Source organism: Ascaphus truei, chromosome 20 (genome assembly GCF_040206685.1).
Source record: "Ascaphus truei isolate aAscTru1 chromosome 20, aAscTru1.hap1, whole genome shotgun sequence".
Lineage (NCBI taxonomy): Eukaryota > Metazoa > Chordata > Amphibia > Anura > Ascaphidae > Ascaphus > Ascaphus truei.
Window position 1 is genome coordinate 5,697,611 of NC_134502.1, and position 9,252 is coordinate 5,706,862.

Genomic DNA, 9,252 nt, shown 5'->3' on the forward strand with positions numbered 1-9,252 from the left:
GGGATTCTGGGATTTGTGGTCCTGCTGCCTTCAGAATTACAAAATAGGATCAGAAGCAGGACTACAACTCCAGAAGCCAATGGTGACAAGGAAAGAGATCACATGGCACACAGCAGCCAATGAATGCTGACACCCTGAACATCTGCACGAATTGGCTGCTATCTGGCTTGTGATTCCTTTCCTTCTCAGCAGGGGCTTCTGGGAATTGTAGTCCTGCTTCTGATCCTTTGTTGTAACTCTGAAGGCAGCAGGACTACAAATCCCAGAATCATTGGGAGCGCATGACATCACTCATAGCGCAGCCAATCAGAGCACAGAGCCCCCCCCCCCCACATGCTGCAGCTGCCCCCAGGTAGGAGGTGATGTGTTTCTTATGTGTATGTAATATAGTTACACAGAGGCTCTGATTACATTAATCTCCTGTTACACTGTGTGCAGAGACCTGACTATTACATGGGGGCTTCATGCACCCACCTCACATGGGAATGGCTGCTGCTAAATATTCTTACTGGGTGAGGGGCAGAGAAGGGGGGAAGCTGTGTGTGTAACATACATGGAAGGGGGTATGAGACCTGTTATTGCACCAATACACAGGGGACATGTTACAAGCTTTTAAAGGTTTATAAGAAATACAGAAACAGAATATTATATACAGAGTTGTGATATCTGATTGCAATGGATGTTGGCCCTCACGCAGACTGCCCCCTCACACAGACTGCCCCCCCTCACACCAGACTGCCCCCCCCCTCACACAGACCTGCCCCCCCCTCACACAGACTGCTCCTCCCACACACAGACTGCCCCCCCCCCCACACACAGACTGCCCCCCCCTCACACGGAGACCTGCCCCCCCCCTCACACAGAGACTGCCCCTCCCTCACGCAGACTGCCCCCCCCTCACGCAGACTGCCCCCTCACACACTACCCCTCTCTAAGCACCCCTTTCCCCGCACCCACACTTTCTTCACCCCCCCATCACACCCCCCCCCCCTCTAGACGCGCTCAGCTCTGACGCACGCACTCGCAGACACGCTCGGTCGGCTCTACTGGTTTTTATCACACCTCTCCCACACTCATTATTCCTATATAATGTTGCACTTACAGTTGTGTGAATAAGAAAGTTCACCCTCTTTGAATTCTATGGTGTTACTGTGAGGAACAGAAGAGAAAGACTATGGGTCCTCTCGATCTGTGACACTTTACAATGGGAGAGACAGATGTGAGGAAGTGATCTGCTTCTTGTCATTGTTCATCACCAACGAGTTATTCAGATACTCTAACAATGCTTCTGGTTCCTGTGGAAGCGTTTCAGCACATGCTGGTGACCTCTGCAGTTAGGGATATGACTTTACTTGTCCTTCACAGCAATATCAAGAAGTGAGAGGTAGGCAGAGACAGAGACCAACTTGGGAGAGTATGGAGAAAGCTAGAAATCTCAAACAAGACAGGATCATGCACTAGCACAGGGGAGCGCAAGCTTTTCTCCTGCACCCCCGCTTGCTTCCCCCTCCCCCCCCCACTCTCTGTTCAGCTCCAGCGTCAAATGACGCCACTGGTTATTTGATGCCTGGTTGCCGTAGCGATGTGTCACTGGAATGCAAGATAAGGGAAGTTACAGCGGCCTCACGCGATTCCGGCATTTCATTTAAATGCCTTCGGTGAAGCGTGAAGCCTTTGTAACTGCCACCCCCTTCCCCACCCAGAAATGATTGTGCACCCCTACAGCAACATGTAATACAGTTGTGCGAAAAAGAAAGTACACCCTCTTTGAATTCTATGGTTTTACATATCAGGACATAATAACAATCGTCTGTTCCTTAGCAGGTCTAAAAATTAGGTTAATACAACCTCAGATGAATATCAACACATGACATATTACACCGTGTCATGATTTATTTAACAAAAATAATGGCTAAATGGAGAAGCCATGTGTGAAAAACTAAGTACAGGCATACCCCGCATTAACATACGCAATGGGACCAGAGCATGTATGTAAAGCGAAAATGTACTTAAAGTGAAGCACTACTTTTTCCCACTTATCAATGCATGTACTGTACTGCAATCGTTATATACGTGCATAACTGATGTAAATAACGCTTTTGTAACAGGCTGTATAGTCTCCCCCACTTGCGCACAGCTTCGGTACAGGTAGGGAGCCGGTATTGCTGTTCAGGACGTGCTGACAGGCGCATGCGCGAGCTGCCGTTTGCCTATTGGGCGACATGTACTTACTCGCGAGTGTACTTAAAGTGAGTGTCCTTAAACCAGGGTATGCCTGTATACCTTATGATTCAATAGCTTGTAGAACCATCTTAGCAGCAATAACTTGAAGTAATTGTTTCCTGTATGACTTTATCAGACTCTCACATCGTTGTGGAGGAATTTTGGCCCACTCTTCTTTACAACGTTGCTTCAGTTCATTGAGGTTTGTGGGCATTTGTTTATGCACAGCTCTCTTAAGGTCCAGCCACAGCATTTCAATCAGGTTCAGGTCTGGACTTTGACTGGGCCATTGCAACACCTTGATTCTTTTCTTTTTCAGCCATTCTGTTGTAGATTTGCTGGTGTGCTTGGGATCATTGTTCTGTTACATGACCCATTTTCGGCCAAGCTTTAGCTGTCCGGACAGATGGCCTCACATTTTACTCTAAAATACTTTGGTATACAGAGGAGTTCGTGGTCGACTCAATGACTGCAAGCTTTCAGTTCCTGTGGCTGCAAAACAAGGTCAAATCATCACCCCCTCCACCACCGTACTTGACAGTTGGTATGAGATGTTTTTGCTGATATGCTGTGTTTGGTTTTCGCCAAACGTGGCTCTGTGCATTATGGCCAAACATCTCCATTTTGGTCTCGTCTGTCCAAAGGACTTTGTTCTAGAAATCTTGTGGTTTGTTCAGATGCAACTTTGCAAACCTAAGCCGTGCTGCCATGTTCTTTTTAGAGAGAAGAGGCTTTCTCCTGGCAACCCTCAGACAAACCATACTTGTTCAGTCTTTTTCTAATTGTACTGTCATGAACTTTAACGTGCTAACTGAGGCCTGTAGAGTCTGAGATGTAACTCTTAGGTTTTTTGCAATTTCTTTGATCATTGACTTTGGGGGAATTTGCTGGGACGTCCACTCCTGGGAATATTGGCAATTGTCTTGAATGTTTCCCACTTTTGAATGATCTTTCTCACTGTAGAATGATGGACTTTAAATTGTTTGGAAATGGCCTTATAACCCTTCCCAGATTGATGGGCAGCAACAATTTCTTCTCTAAGATCATTGCTGATGTCTTTTCTCCTTGGCATTGTGTTAACACACACCTGAATGCTCCAGACCAGCAAACTGCTAAATGTCGGCTTTTATACAGGTGATCACAATTGCTGATGATCAATTAATCAAGGACATTTGATTAGCAGCACCTGTCTGCTACTTAGCATCTTAATTCCTATGGAAGCAGTAAGGGTGTACTTAGTTTTTGTAAGGATCCGCGCTGCGGGTATACCCGCGTCAGCTCTTCCTTACCCCTTTTACAGGCCGGTCAGGCTCCCCGGCGGCGTTGCCCGCTGTCCCTGCGCCTCCAGGCCGCACGCGTCACCCCTACGGGCGCGCGCGTACCCAGGCTACCATTGGTTGGCGCCTGACTCCGCCTCCGCTGACATGGCGCACGCTCCTTGCGTGTCTCTGCCCATTTCCGCTCCGCCTCACAGGTTCCTCTTCCCCACCTGGTCCTTCCCCTGTCCGTCCCTCTGCTCCTCCCCTTCTTCTGTCTACTCCCAAACCCTCCGGTACGTCTCTCCTATCCTCCGCCCCCTCTTACGCGGCGCTCGTACCTGGCACGCCCCTTCCCCATCAGCTACGCCTCCCAGGTCCTTCATCCCTTTCTCTTCCTTCCCTTGTCCGTTCCTCCGCTTCTCCCCTCACTCAGGTCACTCCCAAAGTCTCTGGTAATTTTCCCCTATCTGGGTGTTACTTTGGCCACTCCTCTGTTCCTCCCTCACTCCTATTGGTCCCAAACTTCTCCAGTCTGCTCTCCTATCAGGTCCTCCTTCGGGCCGCTCCTCTGTCACTCCCCTTCCCCTGATTGGTCCCAGCCCCCTATTTAATCCCCCTTCACCACTTCCTCTTTGCTCTGCATAGCTTCTGTACGTGGTGCTGTCTGCTGTTGCCTGGCCTCTCTTGTTTTTCAGTGCCCGTTCCCGTCCCTGGATATTCTGCTGACCTCCCTGGATTTTACCTTTTGCTTTGGACTCTTACTACGCTGCTCTCTGGAACCCCTTGGACTTCGCTTTGGACTTCAACGCTGCAGACTTCTACAACCCTTGGACACGGCACACGGACAATCTACTACGCTGCTCTCTCCACTCCTCAACCCAGGCTTACGGACAATCGTTTACGCTGCCCTCTCCAAACCCAGGACCCTTGGCTTACAAACATTACCCATCTCTGTCGGAGCTGTTAAGTACGGTACCATTTACCCTCTAGTTACCAGGACCGTCTACACTACTTACACACTCCTAGCGGCTGCTAGGTGTGTTGTAATACTTCCTTCCACCTCAGTCCCGGGGTCTCGTCTGGCTTGTGGGCAGGCCGAGCGTTACAGTTTTTCACACATGGCTTCTCCATTTTGGCTTTATTTTGGTTAAATAAATCATGACACGGTGTAATATGTCATGTGGTGTTGTTGTTCATCTGAGGTTGTATTTACCTAATTTTAAGACCTGCTAAGGAACAGACGATTGTTATTATGTCCTGATATGTAAAACCATAGAATTCCAAGAGGGTGTACTTTCTTTTTCACACAACTGTTTTACATGTTGGTGCAGGGGTGCACAATCATTTCTGGGGTGGGGGGGGGGGGAGTTGGCAGTTAGAGGCCACGCGCTTCCCCGAAGACATTTAAATTAAATGCCGGGGATCGCGTGAGGCCGCTGTAACTTCACTTATGTTGCATTCCAGCTACACATCGCCATGGCAACCAGGTATCAAATGACCTGTCATTTGATGCTGGAGCTGAAAGGAGAGGGGGGGGAGAAGGTAGGGGGGGTTCGGGGAGATAAATTTTCACTCCCCTGTGCTAGTGCATGATCCTGTCCTGTTTGAGATTTCTAGCTTTCTCCATTGTCTCCCAAGCTGGTCTCTGTCTCTGCCTACCTCTCACTTCTTGATATTGCTGTAAGGACAAGTACAGTCATATCCCTAACTGCAGAGGTCACCAGCATGTGTTTAAACGCCTCCACAGGAACCAGAAGCATTGTTAGAGTAAAAAACAGAGAAAATACTGTGCGCTACTATCTAACCCAGAATTTAGAATATAAATATAGTGCAGTGACTAAACATTCCCTGAATAAGTAGTTTATTCTACGAAACATGTTGGATGATTTTTATCTAGTGCCTTAATATTGCCATTGCCTCCATTGGCTTCACCCTGCTAGTATTACTCCCAGTGGTAATTTTGGGCATATGAGAGACTTTGAGAGACTTTGACTGCCTCCCTGCCGGTTCCCTCGCTGCTGCGGAGACTGTGACGTCATCACGCAGTATCCCGTGACGGAGCGACAACGTGGCACGCCGAGTGTACCCTTGCAGAGCTGAGGTTTTACCCCCATACAGTGGATCTGCTCGCTGAGTTACACGAGCTGCACCAGACGGCTTGGAAGCGCGAGCGGTCCCACCAAGCACCAATACCTGCAACGGAGCGTGGTTGCTGTAAAGGGAAATCCCCTTGGGAGCGATGTACTGCTGGATGAGGGGTTTTGGACATTAATCCTGCTCCTGAACCAACGTAGCACCCCCGCTGAGAGAAGCAAGCTGCAGACTCTTCTGACAACAGTTGCTGAGTGGTAACTTGTGTGAAACACACTAAATGCACCTATTCCACTGTTTTGATGTACGCAGATTTATTACCCTGTAATTACTAATATATAGCATTACTTGCTTCACTATTTGGCGTTGTGCGCTGTTTCTTTTGTTTGCATTGTTAGAGTACCTGAATAATTCGTTGGTGATGAACAATGACAAGAAGCAGATCACTTCCTCACATCTGTCCCTCCCACTATAAGGTGTCACAGATAGAGAGGACCCGTAGTCTTTCTCTTCTGTCCCTCACAGTGACACAGACAGAAAAAGCCCTTATTGCTTGAGACCTGTAGATCTTACCCATTCTGTTTGCTTCCAGAGCCCACCATGGAGCGTCTGACTAACTCGATGATGATGGACAAGAAGCAGGCGGCTGAGGGAATTTTGAATCACATCTTAGACATCATCTACCTGCTGACTGGAGAGGTGAGGGCTTCTACAGAAGGTCATAATGGCACCACTCGTATTATCTTTTAAATAAAGTAGCACAGATTACATTTTAGTGCAGGATAGTGTCTTCTTTAAGGATTCCTGAAATATGGTCACTTTCCTCATAGTATTTCAGGTTGGTCTCTCTCCTATTATTGATGTGATAGGACAAGTACAGTCACTATTCCTAACTGCAGAGGTCACCAAGTGGAGAAACACTCCCACAGGGACCATAGCTCATTCTTGGAGATCCTAAGTAACTCACTGATGATGAAAAAGTACAAGGAGCTGATGACTCCCTCATATCTGTCCCTCCCACTGCAAAGAGACACAGATAGATATGCATGTAGAGGGAGAGGGGGGTTGGCCCGGTATTAAAGGGGTTGCACCCCATATGGCCACCCCCTGACCTCACCAGGGAGGCAAGGGGTTAACTGGACTGCGGTCCAGGAATGTAGCTTACACCTTGTCATGTCAGGAAAATGTATGTTCCCCTGTTCCCATGGTTCATTATAATCCTGTATTTTAAAAATGTTTTAAAGTGCATTTCTGTATCTCCGGTTCTGGAGGTCGCAGAGAGTTGAAATTTGGCCAATATGTAGAGTCACTGTAGGCATTAAAAACTGGCAAATTTCGACCCACTGGGGCCCTCAGAACGGAACTTATTAATATGTGAAAATATTAAAGTGTATATGGTATTTTGGATCTGCTCTGAAAAGGCAGACTCCATCTGCTATGCTAATAGGTCAGGAAGGGCAGCCGGATGATTTAGCATAAGCCCTGTGATCAAAAGTTAACTGCCCTGATTATTTACACTAGGAACCAAGTCCTGGTCAAAAGACTCTGCCACTCTAATTGTTACCTGAGGGCGGAGAAGCATCAAACTGGAGTGGTTTGTAAGTGTTATATCTACACCTACAAACAATGAAGATCCTGCCAGATACTTCATTTGGTAGACTGGTCGTCACCCCTGATTTAATTATGGGGCTACAGAAATAAGACCCTCAGAGTCCCAGTACGCATGGGCTAACTAGCTGGGGGGCATGGGTTAAACTGTGTCTCCACGTTAGGGATTGGATACAGATAATTGTTCACCAATAGTCTGTATTCAATGTTAAGAATAGGGTTACAAAGGTATATAAACTGTGTCAACCCTACAGTTTTTAGGTAGTCTTCATTTTACATCTTGAATGTCACCAGATTGCTGGAGAATTGCTAGCTGATACTTCTCCATCCCCCTACCCTTAGCAAGTGTTACCTTCTTGCCTGTTATAATTGTATTATATTGCTGTGTTCACCTATTTTAAGGAATAAATATATTTTATTATATCTAAGCCTCGTTCAGTTCAACCCAGATATTTGGTGTGTATTATACCCTGTCATAGCTACCGTGACAATGCACCATAGTCTTTCTTCTCTGTACTTCAAAATACACAGTGACACAGACAGAAAATGCCCTTATTCCTTATATCTGTACTTCTGACATTTCCCATGTTATCTTTTGGCTCAGAGACCTTTCTTGGAGCATCTGACTGACTCTCTGATGATGAACAAAATTAGTAATAATAAGATGACTGAGAGGATCTTGAATCACACCCATGAGATCATCTACCTACTGTCTGGAGAGGTGAGAGCTGCTGTACAGATGCAGCGGCCGTTATTCGAACACTTCACGCATTGTATACCTCGGAATACCCATGTCATGGCGCGGGATTTCTTCCAACTGTACCGCCCCTTCCCGCCTTAAGACGCGAGTGCAGAAAATGGCATTTTAGTGTTAAACACTGAAATTGACACAGTAGCACAGTTCTGTACACATTACATTTCATTGCACAAATAGAAACAGAATCCATGCACAAACAAAGCAACCACGATAAACACTTGTGCTGGGGCGATTGGTCGCGTTAATGCCGCGTGGAGTACAGCAGCGCACACGAAAACGGTTCCGTGATTTGTTCGAATAACGGCCGCTGCATCTGTATAATGTCATAGTGTGTATGTATGTTACTTTGAGAACCGATGTTCAGGGACAGATGCAGTTATTCAATGACAGAGCCTGGGACAGACAAGACAACTTAGCGCATAGGGAGAGCACGAGATAATAAAGGGACATGTCTAGGTAGAAGGAGACAACAGATAAAGTTGATCAACTATGAGTTTGGACACAATAGAGGATTTTGCTAGTGAGCGGATAGTCCCATTGATTGGCTTTTGTCAGAGATGAAATTAAGGACCGACCAGCCACGTTACCAAATACTGTCAGAAACATATATCACCTACTTGACGAGAACCAATAATTGTGGAAAGCCTGCAAGAGGCGAGACCTACAAAAAACAATTGATCTGGAATGCTATGGCCGCATGTAGAGTGCAAGCACGGAAGCTAGAAGTCGGAGAAAGGACCTCACAGAGCTCCGACGCATCCAGACATTTAACGAGGTCTTTAAACAAGGCTACACGTGCAAGGGCCAATTACTGTTGAAAAGAGCCATGAAATTTGAGAGAGCCCATATTGAAGGGGAGGAGCAAGGGACACTGCTGCATCCACCGCTGCCTCTGCACGTTGGAACAACAATTTAGAAGCAAACTTAGAGGTTTACATGTAGAAAAGGAAGCAGTCGCTGCTGAAGCCCAAGCCAAGATCTTTGAAGATTGATAAAGACCTCTTTACAGACGAATCAAACAGTTTGGTGACCTGCTTCCATTTCGTTCACCCAGAGGATGTCACCCGAACAACAGAGAACAGGCCCTCTCTAGACTTGCTTTGCTGCGTTACCACTTGGAAAGGAAGCCAGAGACAAAGCGTCATTTTATGGATTTATGGCAGAATATATTCGACAGTGGTTAGCAGAACCCACTCCTCCACTGAAGGAAGGCGAAGAATGCTGGTACCACCATTATTTGGCGTTTACCACCCACATAAACCTGGTCAAATCCGGGTGGTATTTGATTCAAGTGTTCAATTCCAAAGAGTCTCC